The following is a 19,105-nucleotide window of genomic DNA, read 5'->3' as shown; positions in this document are numbered from 1 at the left end:
TGCTTGACTTATAAAGCCATGTCTGACCCAGATCTGTTAGAAATGCTACATCTAAAGAAATCCTAATCCCTCCACACCACAAGCTCCAGAGACCTCAACCTCATTACCACAATCAACAGAACGTGCTGGAGAGATAGGTTCATAACCCAGAGACTGCCCATGTTATGGAATAGACTTCCCATACATGTCAAACAGAGCACCTCATTGGCCTTCTTCAAGGGAAATCTTGATGAGTGGGTGGGAAATAGAAAATTTACCCCGGGGATCAGTCCAGTGGCTGTACTCAACAGAGGCACTGGAAACTAAGGTTGGGTGGCACGATGCCAGGGTAATCCTATGGGGCAGGCTTGTAAAGGCTCCGGGGCCATTAGCCTAGTACTCACTTATGAACCTATGAAATCAAAAACTTTTAGGGACTATTCCAAGGCTAACATCTCTCTACTAAGCAACACCTCATCTAAATTCCAGGCACTCCCAAGTCCAGCAAAAAACATAGCTTATTCTGAGCTATTTGCAAAATCTATGTACAGCCATATTGACTGAGCTGTGCCCACTTGTATTAAGAATGAGACAAACTCAAAAGATAAGCTACCCTAGTGGAATCACTGTATCAACTGGTTAAACAACAAAAGAAAAAAAAATCTTGTCCAAGCATGGGAGGAACAAAGCTATGCATACTAAAATCCCCCTGACCAATCTAAACAGGCAGCTGGAAGGATTAATTAATACTTCAAAGGTTAAATTTGAAGAAAAAAATAACTTCTCAGGCAAAGGACAACCACAAATCTTTCTACAGCTATGTCTGTAACCTCAGGGGAAATCCACTACAGTGCACACAACTCATTGTAAATGGCATCACTCACACTGAACCAGAGGCCATTGCCAATGTTTTGACTGACACGTTCAGCTTAAATTTCTCCCCCCACTCCCTCTGATTGTCCAAAGGAAATACTGCATACCACAATCCTCCCAACCATTACTTGGGAACAGGGCATCAATCACTTTCCAAGGCCACAACCACTGCATCGTCGGGGCCCATTAACATCCCTGGATGCATAATAAATAGATTAAGACATGCCCTCTGTGATTGACTTGAATCACTTTTCAGCTGGATTCTACAGTCAGGCTTTGTGCCTAAGGAATGAAATATGGGTGCAGTCATTCCTTTACACCAAGAACGTCCAAACACTGAACTGGATAACTACAGGCCCATAAGGTGGTCCAGTCTGATATGAAAGGCCATGGAAATAATTATTTTAGACATGATAAATGAAGACATAGGTAATCTGAAAATGCTGGACCAATCACAGTTCAGCTTTATTAAAGGAAGGTCATGCCTATTAAATCTGATGGGACTTTTTTGAGAGGGTCACTAAAGTATTGGATGAAGGCAAGACTGTGCACACAGCTAACCTTAACCTGGCCAATGCATTTGAGGCAATACCTTATTTAGGTGTTATAGACAAGCTCACTAATTTAGGTATAATCCCTTTTATTACCCACTGGATAGCCATCTGGCTCACTGAATGAACCCAGGATGTCAAAATAGGTGAGGCCACCTCCACCAAGAGGCCAGTCATTAGTGGAGTCCCCCAGGGCTCAGTATTGAGCCTGCTCCTTTTTGGCATCTATTTCTCTAAAATGGAATCAAATGCTGAAGGCTTACAGCTGACTAGGTTTGCAGATGATTGCAACCTGTGGACTATCATAGACTCCCTTGCAAACACTAGCATTCTTCAAGAAGGCATATCTCTGACTAACAATTACTTAAACCCAATGCTAAGAAATGCATAATTGTAGCCATTGGGAAGTCAATCATCCTAGCTAATTACCATGCTGATAATACACTCTTGTGAGGAAGTCCTTTTATGTTGTGGAACTTACAAAGTAAGGGCATGACATCTAGGTTAAACAGATCATTATCCCACTGTACTCCTCCCTTATCAGAACAACCACAGAGTACAATGCTGCCTTCAGTATGTACCTGACCAGCCATATGCAGCAACTAGAGTGACCTCTGAGGTTCCTTACAAAAAGAATACAAGGCATAGCAAACCTGCCATATGCAGAACATCTTAAAGACATTTCCATCTACTCAGTCTCCTGTATATTGCTGAGGGGTGATCTATGCTTGGCTTACAAGGCATTGCAAACTCCACACTTATGAATTTCCTGCAAATCCGTAAGTCAAACAGTACTAGAAATACAAGGTCTAGGGACCAGAATTTTGTCTGTGACTTAAACAGAACATGCTGGAGGGACAGATATATATCCCAGAGTCTGCCCGTCCTGTGGAACAGGCTTCCTATCCATGTGAAGCTGAGTTTGTCTAATACTCATTGTAGATCAGAGTGTAACGTGTGCGTGCCATGTCTTTAAGAAGCATGTGAGGCTATGCGTGCATGCATGAATTCCAGACACATGCGATCCCTAGTGCCATTTTGTTGAAGCAGCCAGAGGGTGAGCATGTATGATCACAGTAGCTAGTTTGTATATAAGTTACTTAAGTCATAGTCAATAAGCCTCTATAGTGATGTGTTTGTTTAGAATAAAGCTGCTTAAACAGAACCCACGAAGACGTGATTATTCATGTACTAACATGAAAGTGACATGGTGTCAGAACCAGGATGGAAAAGAGAAAAACACTTGGAGCCATGAGCTGTGAAGATGACAGCGAAGGTAAAACCGAGAAAAAAACAGTGCTAACACAATCAGAAAAATCAAAGGTAAAAAATAATATAAATTATTTACGCGATACAAAAAGAGGCAAGAAAGGGCATTACAAGGGCACAAACCACATTATCAGGCAAGCAGAAAGTACAAAAAGTTTGATAACTAAAGAAAATGTTTAAGATAAAAGTATTTGATAAGACCATTAACTTTAAAGTGCAAAACGAGCATGTTTAAGGCAAAATGAGCATGTTTAAGGTAGAACAAGTGTGTTTAAGGCAGAATTGGATATGTTTAGAGTAAAACAAGCACAAGAAAAGTACGCTAAGCATAAGAAAGGGCTTAAACAAGCAAAAAGAATATCATAAGAAATGAGAAAAGGACACAGTAAGCAAAAATAAAGCAAGGCGACTGCTTGCGTTTGTGCAAAATGCAGTGTTTGGGCATAACTACAACTTCATATTTTATCAAGGGTGTAATTAAAGTTATTCAAGGTATCTAAGAGTTTGTAAAAGTGCGTATGGTGTGCGCTTATTACTGTGCATGAACTTCAAAGAGTTCACTGTGTGCAAAGTGAAACTATTTTGTGTAATCCAGTCAAAGCATAGTTATTTGAAGAAATGTAATTGTGCTGGTTATGTCTATTTGCAAAGTGCCGCCATTACAGAGTGCCTAGCAAGGTACCCCCCATTCTGGAGACATTTGAGTGTATTGCATGTAGTCATTTTCAAAGTCAAATACTTCAAAAGATATTGAACTTGGGCAACAGAAGTCCAATTTATTCGCATTGTACAGTTGCATAATATGTTTCTTGCATTAATAAAAGGTGTTTCTTGCAAAAGATTACAAGAGTATTACAGTGCTTGTGAATTGCTCAATTGCAATCATAAAGTTCTCAAATGTTTCCTAAAGTGATTACTTTGACAAGTGATGGCATATAACTGTAGCATTCCTGCCTTTATCGATAAAGTTCCAAGTGATTACTTTAGCATTTCTGCGTTTACCAATTTTGAAAGTAAATGACTTTAGCATTTCTGCCTTTACCAATTCCAATAGCATAGCGAGTGATGATAAATGACTTTAGAATTTCTGCCTTTACCAATAAAAGATTTCATAAAGCATCAAAGGGGTTGAAAAGCTATTCTGCAAAATTTCATAAAGCAACTTACCAACCTTAAACAGACAGACCTACACAAGCTGGATGCTTGTTACAACAAAATTGCTAAATTTGCACTGGAACCTCCTACTGCAGCCATCATTGTATTTCCCTTAAAGAATTAACTGGCTGGAACTCCCACAACTCCTTCACTTTAATCAACTCACCCTCGCTCATAAACTTATTAACCACCCCCATAACATCCCTTCCCTTCAAACCCTTTTCCAACCCTATCACCCCACTAGGCCCCTAAGATCATCCAACAAAAATCTGCTCACTGTTATCAAACCCAAAAACTCAGCAGGAGAAGCCATATTTTCATGTACCGTATCTAAACTTTGGAACAATCTTCCACCCTCTATAACTACTCTACCTTCCAGCAGCCTTTTCATGACTGCGCTCAAATTTCACTTAAATTTGCAATGGCTTTGTCCTTGTTCTAATACAGACTAACACCTCCACCCTTAGCCCCCCCACCTAGACTCTTAACCCAACTATACTACCGCAACTACTAACCACAGTCAGAATAAGCTAGTTGTCTTTACATACTTTAAAATCTTGTCTGACAACTTTGTTACTAATATTATAAATGACAAGAAACTATCTTAACTTGCAACATTTACTGTATATACTGTTGATAATTAATATGTTGTCATTGTATTACAGCCAACAACCTATAATGTTGTTTACTATTGCTGCAACTTTATATCACTATTTATCATGTACATGATGTGGAGCTTTTCTCCTCGGGCATCCGCTGAAAAAGGACCTGCGTCCAGTCGGAATTTCCTGGTAAACAAATGTAAATAAATAAATAAAATAAAATAAATAGAGATTTGTCAGATCCATGAGGTTCATAGGTTCATAGGTATGTACTAGGCTAATGGCCCTGGAGCCTTTACAAACCTAGCCCAAAAAAATTGCCCAGGCACCGTGCCACCCGATGTTAGTTCACAGTGCCCCTATCCAGTAGGGCAACTGGAGTGATCCCTGGGGTGAACTTTCTGTTACCCATCAACTCATCAAGATTTCTCTTGAAGAGGGCCAGCGAGGTGCTCTGCTTCTGTCTATATCATGTTATCGAAATCTTACTACATTGAATCACTAAAGGTGACCCTCTAGTGATCGATGTAGTAAAACATTGAATAACACTTAAAAAACAAATAGCAAACAAAAATAAAAACTAACTAGCGTAGGCAGGGGGGCAAGCCCCCCTGCACCCCCACGCACCCCCACTTAAATATTCCAACTACGAGACCGCACTACATTGAGGTAAATGGAAATCTCCCCCTACGGAGATTTCCGTGTACCTGCACGATGTTCTGCGCTTTTGATGTTGTGGTGCCAACAATATCAGCTTCGATATTGTCTGCTTTTGACATTGTGAAGTAGACCCGCTCTGCTTGACATGAATGGGAAGCTTATTCCAGAGTATGGGCAGTCTTTTGGAGATGACCCTGTCCCTTCAGCATGTTTTATTAATTGTGGATATGAAGTTGTGATCTCTGGAGCATGTGGCACTGCGGGACTGGGATTTCTTTAGGTGTAGCATTTCAAGTAGGGCTGGGTTGGACATGGTTTTGTAAGTCAAGCAGAGATCACCTCTAAGTAGATGATAAGAGACCGAGAACAGCTGACGTTTCTTCAGACTGTCCATGTAGGACATGTGTTTAAGGCCTAGGATCCTTTTTGTGAGGTACTTTTGTGGCCTCTCCAGCTGTTGTAGGTGTCTGGTCAGGTACATGCCAAATGGGGAGTTATATTTGATGATTGGTCTAATGAGGGATGAGTAGAGAGAGATGATGATCTCTTTCTTCCTGGATGCAAAACCTTTGGTTATAAGATGTGCCATGTAGAAGGACTTTCGGACCACAGTGGCAATGTAGTGGTTGAAGGTGAGGTGGCTGTCGACCTGGGTGCCCAGATCTCTTATGGCCCCTTCAGTGTTCAGTGGGCTCCCATCAATGTGGTAATTTGTGGAAACTGAGTTTTTTCCAATGGGGATGATAATGCATTTTTTGGTGTTAAGCTTCAGGCCATGGTTCCGACACCAGTCATTGGTCTCAGACAGGCCATTTTGTAGGATGTCTGCATTACTTGGGGAGTTAATAACTCCTAGCTTGCAGTCATCAGTGAAAACCCCTAGCTTGCAGTCATCAGCGAACTTGGTCAGCCAGAGCCCTTCTGTGTTGGCCTGGCTTTCTGAGAAGTAGATGCCAAACAGGACAGGGCCCAGGACCGAGCCCTGTGGGACTCCAATTGTGACTGGTCTTCAGTTTGACTTGGAATCTGCAACTTTTACTCTGTGGGTCCTATCTATGAGTGACAGAAAGACATATGAATATGTTTGCAAGTGACAAAAGCATGGTTGTAGTGAGCTCCAGAGCAAACATAGATAGTATGCAACATGTGGCAAACAGAAACAGGCCTACGCAAGGGGCAGCCATAGGGTTTCCAGAGAAGCTACAAAGCTTTCTAGAAAGTTCCAGGAAAAGTGCAAGCTCAACCACCAGCTTAGTGCAACACAAATGTGAGTATGTAAAACCCAAGTCCAGCTTTATTTTTAACTGTCGCAATTGTGGTGCAAATCATGAGCCTAAAAGACAGAAGTGTTTAACATATGGTCAACAATGCCACAAGTGTAAAAACTGGAACCATTTCCAAAAGATTTGCAAATCAAGTAAGCCTCACTCAGTTGTAAAGAAAGGTCTCACAAAAAAGCAAGTTGATCAAGTAGAGCCGAAACAGTCAGCTTTCTCTGTGGATGGTGTATCAGCACTTGGAGAAAGACTTGATGCAGTAAGCTTATTAACAAGGAGTGAAGTGTTTTGTACAGCTTGGATCAATGGAAAATCCACAGAGCTGAAAGTAGACACTGGGTCAAAGTGTAGTGTTATATCAGTGGACACATTTGCAAAAGTGAGAACTAACGAACAACACAATGTAACCAGCAGTGCGAGACTTACATATGGAGGTGAAGAAATTCAAACCGATGTTTCAGTAAGACTTTCATGTTTTTGGCTGAGAGCTGTTGCAACTTATTATACTATGTAGTCCGGCAACCAGTGCAATCTTTACTAGGTCTCAAAGATACTTTGTGAATGAATCTTTCTTTTGCTAAAGAAGTTCATCATGTGAGTGCTGTTCCAAGTTCACGTTTTTCTGAAGCCATTTTCTCAGAGTATGCTGATGTTTTCAATGACAAATTGGGCAAACTTCCAGTTGTGCATTCTATGAAGTTAGATCCCAAGATCAATCCAGTAGTCAGACCAGCAAGAAGAGTTCTGATAGCAATGCAGAATAAGGTTAAAGCTCAGTTGGATAGGATGGTGCAGCAAGGTCTGATTTGTCCAATCATAATAGCAACTGAATGGGTGTTGTCCATGGTAGCCACTAACAAGGAAGGCTCAGAAGAAATCAGAATATGCATTGATCCTAGAGATTTGAACAAAGCAGAGGTTTGAACAAAGCATTAAAATGGCTATATCACCAATGCGCACAGTTGAGGAAGGTGCAGCTCAAATACTGAATGCCGCTGTATTTTCTATTTTGGATGCAAAGAGTTAATTTTGGCAAGTGATGCTTGATCACACGTCCTCATTTCTAACTACTTTGGTATTTCATTTGGCAGATACAGATCCCTAAGGATGCCATTTTGAATAAATTGCAAGTGAAGCCTTTCACCGTGCAATGGAACAAATTTTTTCAGGTTATCCTTGTTCCATAATAGTAGACAATCTGTTAGTTGGAGGCAATGGTGAAGCAGAGCATGACAGAAACCTCAAGGAAGTTCTAGACAGAGCAGATTCAGACTTCCAGAAGTTCCGTATGTAGATCATTTGTTTACAAGTACAGACTTAAGACCTGACCCAACCAAACAAACATCTATATTAGAGATGTCAGCACCAGATAATGTGCAAGGTGTACAGCATTTTCTGGGTATGGTCAACTATTTAAGCAAGTTTATACCAGACTTCAGTAAGCTGACAGCACCTTAAAAAGAGTTAACACGCAAACATGTTGTATAGTCATGGTTGGAAAATCATCAGAAGGCATTTAATGACCTTAAGCAGAAAATTGCTACCCCACCTACGTTAAGATACTATGATGTGAATAAATCAGTTGTTCTTTCTGTGATGCTTCAAATTTTGGTCTTGGTGCAGTTATTCTTCAAGAGGGCAGACCAGTAGCCTATGCATCTAGAACACTTACTCAAGCTGAGGGGCATTATGCTCAAATTGAGTAAGAGCTTTTGGTGTTAGTTTTCACATGTTCCAAGTTTCATGATTATATTTATGGTTGAACTATTCAGACTGAAAGTGATCATCAACCTCTAGTTACCATTCTAAAGAAGCCTATGCATTCTGCTGCAGCGAGATTACAAAGAATGATGCTCAAATTGCAAAAGTAAAATTTCAAAATGGTCTACACTAAAGGTAAATTGCTCTATTTGGCTGATACCTTATCCAGATCACCCAGAAGTACAACAGAACAGTGTGGTGTGTAAACTTTTGACTTTGATGTAATGTCAGTGCATAATATTTCCACCACTAGACTTGATGAGTTGAGAGATCACACTACGACTGATCCAGTTTCGCAAAAGCTTAATCACTACATCCATGTTGGATGTCAGTCATAGCAATCTAGTATATCACCTGAGGTGTAATCGTATTTTCCTTACAGAAATGAATTGTTGATAAAACATGACATTATTTAGAAAGGTCCTAAAATTGTTGGTCCTGCTTCCTTACAGCAAGAATATATTCAGATTTTGCATCGTGGTCATCCAGGTTTATTATCCACTAAGAGAAGGACAAGAGAATTAGTATGTTGAGCTTCATTATCAAAAGACATTGAAAGAGTTCTTTCTTTTTGTTCAGTATGTAATAGTACCAGAACACATTTATAAAGAGAACTGCTTCAGCTTAATCCAGTACCTGAACTACCTTGGTCTACTGTAGCAACTGATATCTTTGAGTGGAACAATCAACACTACTTGGTTTTGGTAGACTCTTATTCAAATTGGTTTGAGATTGATCTGTTACCAAAGTTAACCTTAACAGCTGTTATTACTAAGTTGAAACATCATTGCTCAGTTCATGGTAGTCCTCACAAACTTTATTCTGACAATGGTACTCAATTTACTAGTCAGTTGTTACAGAAATTTGCAAGAGAATGGGACTTTGTACATGTTACTAGCAGTCATGAATATCCTCAATCCAATGGTCTGGCTGAACAAGCAGTACAGAGTGCAAAGCAATTACTTGAAAAGTCAAAGCGTGACAATACTGATGTATTCTTGAATTTATTTAATCTCAGAAACATATCTCATGATGATATTCTTGGCTCACCTGCTCAAAGACTATTTTCCAGATAAACTAGAACTATGCTACCTATTTCATCAAGTTTGTTACAGGCTAAGTCAAGAACAATAAAACCATAAAGGCTCAATTGTTGAAGAAGCGTAATATCCAGAAATTTGGTTACAATAAATTGAGACAATGAATGGTTTTGATTGAATAGGACAGATTAAAGGCATCAGCTCTGAGCTGAGATCCTATTTGGTAAGATCTGAACGTGTGGAGTATAGGACGAATCATAGACATCTTCTTCCTGTATCAAAATCATCATCATTGCAATCACAACGTTGTATCTGTAATGCAAACTCTAAGTCAAAAAATGAGTCAGACATTGTTTCCAGACCAGAATGTGTTCAAAAGTCTGATTCTATTCCAGAAAGTAATTCGGACAGTCCACAGGTCTCCCATTTTGCATACACTGTCCCGATTGCTAAATTTGATTCCCAATTTTATGTCACACAATATGAATGAGTTTCTAAGCCTAGTGTGAAATACACAGCAACATGGACTTCATTGTGTATATATATATATATATATATATATATATATATATATATATATATGTGTGTGTGCGTGTGTGTGTGTGTACTTAATATTGTGTAATGCATGTCTAGAGTATCTGTGATTTCTGCATACTAAATAATCTCATGACAAATTGCATTATCTATTTCTCAATGAGGGAGGATGTAGATCAGAGTGTAATGTGTGTGTGCTATGTCTTTAAGAAGCATGCGAGGCTGTGCGTTCACATATAAATTCCAGACACTTGCAATCCCTAGTGCCATTTTGTAGAAGCAGCCAGAGTGTGAGCATGTATGATCGCAGTAGTTAGTCTGTATATAATAAATAAAATACAGTGAAACCTTGGGTAAAGGAACACTAGAAACAAAAAAAGCCTCTGGATGGATATGCTGCCAGAAAAATAGCCCAGCTCAGTAAAACCAAATACCAGTTTATTAAGCTCTTTCATCCTTCTCAAATAAGGACTTCTTCAGAATAAAATAAACACGCAAATCACTCACTTAAATACTCAATTGGTTTTACAGTTTGATTTTACTAAGTTGGGCTATTTGTCTGGCAGCATATACATCCGGAGGCTTTTTTTCTAGTTTATATATAAGTTACTTAAATCGTAGTCAATAAGCCTCTATAGTGGTGTGTTTGTATAGAATAAAGCTGCTTAAACAGAACCCATGAAGACTTGTTTATTCGTGTATGAACACAAAAGTGACAACCAGTTTAAGAGCAGCCTAAACCAGTGGATTGGGACTAGGAAGTTTACAATTGGCCTGGCACCCATGTCCATTATGCACAGAGATAACTTATAAATGCCTGACCCTCAATGTCCTATTTGGATATGTGATAACATTATTCTTTTGGGAAAGCTTGGCTAGGCTTAGAAATGCCATCTAGGTCATTAACCTAGTAACAATCTATGAAGTTATATGATATTTCTATATTTGGGAGGTTAAAGATTGGCATAATGACTTAGGTGTTTATCTCACAGACACAAGGTACAGGATTTGATTCTCATCTTTAAGGGAAACTGACCAGGCTTAAACTGTCCCACAACAGCAAATAGAATAATACTTACCTATAAACCTATCAGGGAATGTGATGCTTGATATGAGATATAGCTGTAAGTCAAAAATCAGATGCCTTAATCATAGCTAAAACTTGGTGCTTGAATGTGGTCATTTTGTTAGGGCCTACACCAGGATTATGGACATGAGACAGTAATTCTGGTTAATTTCTCCCATACGTTATTAGGAGGAGAACAAAGGAAGATGTTAAGAATGTGTGAGAGCATGTATTATCACTGACTCAGCTTCTGAAGGTGTTAATTCAAGGTGACTTTCTAAAAAACATTAGAGAACATATGTCAAACAGTCATAAAGTAGTGAAATCAGGGACAAACTCATAAGAAAAAGAAAAGAAAAGCTGGGTGTCATCAGCATATCACTGATAATGAATGCATTTCAACATAATGGCCTCTTTTAAGGGCAATATGTACACCATGACTAATAATAGGACAAAGATGGAACCACAAAGTATCTCACTTTACAGAGAGAAGAGGTATGAGGAACTGATTCCTGTCACTGATCTCTGGAATTAGTCTGAGAGGTAAGAGGTAGACTACTTGAAATGGTGCCAGTAACACTGCAGTAATATTTCAGGTGATCCAAAAGGTTTCTATTGTCAAGAGTATAAAAAGCTGACAGGATGTTAAGAATCACCAAAAGAGAATGAAACCTGTAATTGATCATAACCAGTAGATCATTAACCCCACAAATAAGAAATTGTTTAGTCCTCTGCAAAGGATTACAACTGGACTAACAGGGATCTATAAGGCCATGAGCTATAAGACGCAAATGTGTGTCAGTGTACATCACCTTCAGTTTAACCTTCTGAAAACATTAGCAGCAGCGTAATCAGGGCTATGCAACAAGTCAAATGAATATATGTGCAAAGTGAGTCTATTCCAAAAGGGGTGGCTTAGGTCTTTAGAAAAGGTGTTTTTAGGCTGTTCTGTGAACATGAACATGATCAAAATGAGCAAAGACTCTCGTCTTTTACAAAAGATGTCAAAACTGAAGCCCCATTTGTCTGAGTTGATAGTTCTTCCATCTTGACCCCCCACTCCTTCTTCCACAATCCATCTAATTTTTCATTATGTCTATCAAAATCATTCCCATTGCATAAAATTTCATTCTGTCTTTCATTCCAAATAACCCATAGTACATTAAATAATTTCTTATCTAACCTTCTCGCATATTCTGTCTTCCTGTTCTTATAATATCAATCCATAATCATATCCATATCAGTATTGTTTATGTCATTAATAGTCTCATAAAAAACTTGTCACACAGTTTTTCAGAGTTTCACCACTTTTTTACATTTCAAAACAACATGCTCAATTGTCTCTTCCTCCCATAAAATAAACACACTCTTTCAACTATCTTTTTATGTGGCATATTTCCCTTTACTGCTATTTTATTTATTACTAGTCTCCACTGGAATTCCTGAAACTCTATTATCTTGGTTCACCACATTTTCCTTTCTTTAATGGTTTTAATTACTTCTTCTTGTAAATTGTCCCCTGGATTTGCATGATAATATTGCTTCTTCACATTATTGTAACACACCTTTCTACCTTTCTGTATATTATCAATTTATATGTTGTATGTTTGAATTTTTTCTTGATAATTTTTAATTTAATTTATATATTTTTCTGTTTTTGTTATTCTCATCATTTCCCAGAACTTTTTGTTCTTATAGGGTCATAGGTAAGTGCTAGGCTAGCTGCCTTTGTAAGCCATTTTAAGCCTATCCAATTTTTCCTTTTTTTTTTAAACGAAACATCTTTTTTAAATTATCATGTATGATATAGGTGAAAACAAATTGTTCTGACACAATTCTAGTTGCAAACATACATTACAAATCACATTGACACAATTGTAGTTGCAAACATTGTACATCACTTATAATCTATCCAGTCATTGTCAGTGAAACATTAAATAGCTCATTGAAATCCTGCCTTCTTTTAAAACTCTTTCCTCTTCTGCATGTATTATTCCCATAATTCCCATTTTTTTCCTATGTAATTTGCTCCTACCCTTTTCTAAAGATCCCAATTCCAGTTGTTTTATCTCTGTTACTATATTTGCTCCTTCTAGTAAAGTTGGTTTAGACTTTGATCTCCATCCTCTAGCAATTGTTCCTCTGGCAGCCACCGTAACTAGACCCAGCAAGGCCCCACCATATCTAGGCAACTTCAATTCTGCACCATAGCTCAAAAAATAATTTCCTCAGTTACAAGAATTTGTCCGTTCAGTATCTGTAACAAAGCAGTCTGCAGGAAATCCACTGCCAGCTCATTACACTCCCAAAAAAACATGTTCCCAGTTACCTCTTTCTTCCCCATCATGCCCCCAACACTAACTGTCCACCTGAGGAAAAATTCTTTGGAGTCTACTTGGGGCACAGAAGCACCTCTGCAAACAATTACAACCAAAGATCCCAAATCTTATAGACTCTGCTGCACACCTGGAAGACATGCACACATGCCTCAACCACCTCACTGTGTATAGCCCATCTACTCTCTCTTTCCAATCCTCTCCAACATCCCCTGATCGATTCCCATAGTCATCATGCCATACCCCATATGCTCTACCAATCATTCCCTCATAAATTCCAGCCTCTGTTCTAAACTCCAGTAAAAATTTCACCTGTGCTGGTCTTTCATTTAAAAGCCACTATCTCTTTCTCCTTGCCCATACTCTGATCTCAGTCCCTGATAAGGAAGGCAACCTCCAACCTGCTGTCCAAATAAACTCCTGGCTTCATCCCATTCCATCACACTTCTCCATCTATTTATTTGCTCCCAATACCTTGGTTTCCCCACCAGTTGTGTCCAACAAATTTCAGTCCCCTCTTGGCAACCATCTGCATCTCCAGTTGCAGCCATCCCCACCGGCAGAATCCCCCCTTCCACTCCCATGCTAGCTCAGTTCCCAGAATACCATTTGTTACTTTATGAATATAATACTCTTTATGATTGTTGTTATTCTCCTTAAATGTCTGCATCCAGAATCCCAGTCTTTCCTTGTTTCTTGAGCCTCCCCGTTTCATCATTATCCCTTTCCACTTTGAATTATAATTTTCTGCTTGTGCTATATATAGGAGCCTTAACTGTGTTACTCTGAAATACCCTGTCAAATTGGGTAATTCCAATCTGCTTTATTCTATTGGAAAAATCATCTTGTCATACTTGACTCTTGCCATCTTCCCTCCCAGATAAAATCCTTCAAATCTTTATTAATTTCTATACACAACTTCTCTGGTTGATACAAATACATCTGACCTCTGTATAAGATTAAAGGGACTGCAAACATTTTAACTGCTTGTATCTTACTATCAACATTCATATAACAGAGCTTCCATTTTCTTAGTGTTTGTATTTTTTGTTTAGTCTTTTCCCACATATCCTTAGCTGCTATACCAGAATCATTTTTAATCCATACTCCTAAATATTTCATTTTATCATGTCGCCACAAATATGGATATTGCTGAACCAACTTGTTTGTGGGTACATGATTTGCCGCTATTGCATTTGTTTTAGCTTCATTAATTTTGTACCCAAAAAAGATTTAAAATTTTCTCAAAATATTCTACAACAGTGTAATACCCCTTTCTGGTTTTGTCAGATATAAAATAATATCATCTGCAAATAGAGCCAACTTTTCTTGACTACCATACTAATTATATCCTTGGATTTCTGAGTCCCATATTTTCTTTGCCATTGGTTCGAAATGTAATGCAAATAACAAGGGGGAAAGAGGACACTCCTGCCTGGTTCCTCTGCTCAAGCAGAAATTATCAGAGAGGACTCCACCCACTTTAATTTTTGCCCCTGATCCCTCATATATCCTCCTAATCAACTGTATAATTTTATCAGGGAATGCAAATGCTTCATTTGCCCAGCTCATAAAGTGCCAGCTTACTCTGTCAAATGCTTTTCTCTGCATCATGTCCCACCAACAACAGTGGTATTTTCTTACATTCTGCTTCCCTTTGGATCATCATAGTTCTGTTAAAGTTGTTAAATGTTTGCCTCCCATCCACAAAACCACATTGATTCGTATATATCAATTTGTGGCATCACTTTTGCTATTTTTTTAGCCATTATAAACGTAAACACTTTATAATCATTGTTTAGTATTGAAATTGACCTGTACGAAGCTGGATCTGATGGATCTTTACCATCTTTAGGTATTACAGCTACCACTGCTTTCTTCCAGGATGTTGGTACTTCTCCTCCTTTTAAAATAAAATTAAACAAAACTTTCTGGATCTTTATCATTTTTTCCTCTTAGCTTTCAAACTTCTGCAGGAATACCATCTATTCCTAGGGACTTTCCTGTAGATTCATTATACATCACCATTTTTATCTCATCTCATCCTGTCCTAACTGTTAGTAATTGAGTCTCATCTACCTCTAACCTTGGCATATTTAATTCTTCCATAAACATTTCCATTTGTACCTTTTCTTGATTTCCATATTTCTCTGTTTTGTGCAGACTTTCATAGAGTTTCCAAAATAATGCTTCTACAGGATCGCTTGTTAACTTCCTTGTCATATGCTCCCTAAGCTTGGCGACTGCCCTTTCTACTTTCTGTTGTCTGACTCATTATGCTAAAAATTTTTATGCTCTAGAGTTATTATCAAAAAACAGTTGCTCAACTGCAGTCTTTCTAAACTCTTGCATATTACTGAGGTAATCCCTTATTTTCTGTTTAGCATTCTGCAGTTGCTCCTCTTCCTGTTCTGTCGGATTCGCTCAATTTTGCAATACTTCATTTGTCAGTCCCTCTGAATAATTCTTGTTACTTCTTAACCATATCTCCCATTCTTTTATTTCCACCCTATTTTTAAACTCCACCTTAATTTTATCCCACTCCCTAGCTATATTTTCAGAGGAAATTTCTATCTTTAATAAATCCAGAATAATTTCCACTACCCATTCCTTAAATTCCTCTGTTTTCAACAGATTCATGGCAAAGCGCCAGCGTCTCATTTTTATTTCATTACCCTGTATTTTTATTTTAGATATTATTGGTGCATAGGTTGAACTAAGTATTGGGTGCATATCAAGATCTTCAGTTAAACGCACATGTTCCTGTGAAATGTAAATTCAGTGTAGCCCTAGCCTAGTTTTTGTATCTTGGGGAATAATATGGAAATTCACTCCAAATTCCTAATGCAGAATTCACATTTTTCATGCCAAAAATGTTCATAAAATTCTTCAAAAATGTACCCTCCTTTGTTATATTTTCCCTTCTGGGCCCCCAGACACATCTTCACAATTGTAGATCAAATTCAATTTCCTACCTATAAGTAATATTCCTTGCTGAAAGCTGATTATTTTTCCCAGAATTTTCTTAAGCTCCATTATAGCAGTTTTCATGGAATATAAATACAAGCCAGTATAATCCTCCTCCCTTGCCAGTAGCCTCTTAGTACTGCAAATCTACCATTATTATCGTTTTATCCTCTTCTATCACTATTGGAGCTCCTCTTGCAATTAATATAACTACTCGTGTTTTACTTTGCCCCAGGTATTCCATTGAATAACCATCCTGAAAACCTTTCTTTATCAAAGTGACATGTTCATTTCTTTCCATATGTGTCTCTTGTAGCATAACTATTTGCACTCTATATTTTAATATAGTTCACTACTCTTTCTTTTTTGTATTTATCTGTGAGATTGGTAACATTGCCCACAATCAGTTCAGTGCATTGCTTCATTGTGCTTTTAAGATTATGAACATAACTAAAATACCTTGTGATTTTCTTTGCCTTAGGTATCTATTTTAGCCAAAGACTTGGCTTTGGTGGATTTTATTAAGCTCCTGAACTATTTGTTTTCTTCAGTGACAAGGACTCAAAAATTCTAGGAATTACTATTTTGACTTTTGGTCAAAATTGTTTTCCTTTTATTATAAAGCTTGTTAACAGTATGGTTCCACCACATGGATTTGTTTCTGGGGTTTGTCCTGGAATTGTTCCTATGGGGAAGAGTTGCATCTATGCAGCTGTTTACATGCTGGTACAGTGTGGTGGTATACATTTCTGTGTATTCAGTGGAGTTAACTGGGTTTGGTGGGGATTTGAAGCTTGCTTATATTAAAATGTTCTCACTATTAATTTCTCATTCTCTTTCTTTACCCATTTTTATATTTTATAGAAGCTTAAAGAAGCAGAATAAACAACTGGATTTAGTAACACAAATCCCCCTGCATCTTCACTCATATACAACAAACCTCTTTTCACTGGGTTTAGTCTTGAGCCCCAAATGAAAGAAAACCCCGGTTGCACAATCTCCTTTATTTTATTTATTTATTTTTATTTTTGGGGGATCATATAAACATTTGACATATATGCTATTTTTCCAAGTAATACATAATTTACCAGATAATCTTTTTCCTCACTGCTAATCTATATGTCCTCCACAGAAAACACATTTCTTTCATTTCTTTTATCAAATGCTTCCACTGCATCTTAACTACATCATTTTCCCAAGTTTTATAGCCAGCAAAGACATTTCATTCAATGAAAAATACCCCCCCCCCCAATTGTCGCAACATCAACCAAACCCTTACTTTTATCTTTATTCATGGTCATTCCCATTTCCTTTAACCATCAGTTCAGATAAACCAATAATTCCCTTGTCCATATTTGGTTCATAGCAACTATAACTATAGAGTCTGTGTATGTCAGAGCTACTTGAGTCACCACATTCTCTTGCATCACATATCTAGCATGTTTCATTTTATAATCTACTTCACTTATCATCGCATTCATTACCAGTGCAAATGATATTCCACTCATGGGACATCCTTGTCTTATACCACACTTTATGCATATTTCTTTACTCAGTCACTCATTCATTAAAACTCCCACTTTATTATTTTGATTTGTTGACATACACAGTCTCCTAATTATTTTGGCTATTCCATACTTTTCCATAACATCCCACAAAGTATCATATCTTATCATATCAAATGCCTTGTTGACATCACCTATCATAAGTTTTGCAATTTCCTTTTTTACTTATATCATCCCCAATTTCTCTCACAACTAAAAACAATTCTTGACAAACCTTCAATTTTATACTATATATACTTTCTTTCATAATATCCATCATGCTTCCTTTCATTCACCTCTGTATTATTCTTATAAGACTGTTATAATCTGTATTAAGTGTGATGGGGTCTCTACTTTTTTGTTTCATTCTTTGTATCTTTCTTCCATGTCAATTTTAATATGCCACTGCATAACTCTTCATAAACAAACCCTTCCTTCAACCATTTATTCAGTATATTTTCAAAATATTCTCTTTGCCAGTATATTTCTTGTAAATTCCATACCCTGTACAATCTGGGCCTGAAGTTGAATCAATATTTACTTTACTAAGTACTTCATCCAGTTCATAATAGTAATTTCATTTTTAAATTCTTCCTTAACTCATTCTGGAATTGTTTTCTTACTTTCCTTCTTTTTTACTTTTATGCATATTTTCCACATGCCAGACAACAATACTCATAATTTGCTCATGTGTTCTTTTTACCAATCCTTTTACATTTTTCATTTCCCTCATTATAGTAATATCCTCTTTTACTATTTTATCCTAATATGCAACCACCTCTACTCTTCTCCCTAGTAAATAATATCTCTGCTTAAACAGTAATTTCTTAATGTTTTCTCAGTTTCTTGTATATGTTTATTTGTCCATATCATAATACCCTCTTGTATTATTCTCTAGATTCTCTAATACCTTTCTATACATTCTCCCATACTTCACTTTCTCTTCCTTTCTTACATCATCTGACCATTGTAAAAAGCAGCTTTTATACTTTTTTTATCAGTCTACCATTCAGACCAGTTTTTATTGAAGTCCTTTCCTTCATGGTTATATGACCCTTCCATAACTGCAATACTTTCCACTCTCTAATTTCATCCCATAATTTCTCTTTTATTCTTTGTATTCCCTTTCCTATTTTAATATCCTCCCTTTCTTCCATCACCTCCATCCATATGGCTAAATGATCTGAAAAACCTGTTACAACTGTATTGCAATCTGCTACCCCAAGCCTTCCAATAATAAAAAGTAATTGATAAATACATGCATACAAATATTTCAAGCATGGGCATTAATGCCCTTTTAGACTACCAATATAAAAAAACACTTGTTCCCATAATAAGTGTCTAGACTGTTCTTAAAATGATCCCAACTAGTACTTGCTTTAATGTAATTTGGTAGTCTGTTCCATACATCAGATGCTCTCTCTCAGAGAACAAATTAATACACTTCTCATTCCGACAGAAATGTCGACATAGGTTGCCTGAAGATTACCT

Source organism: Protopterus annectens, chromosome 2.part1 (assembly GCF_019279795.1).
Source record: "Protopterus annectens isolate FY-2018-M chromosome 2.part1, PAN1.0, whole genome shotgun sequence".
Lineage (NCBI taxonomy): Eukaryota > Metazoa > Chordata > Ceratodontiformes > Protopteridae > Protopterus > Protopterus annectens.
This window is presented reverse-complemented; position numbering follows the sequence as displayed.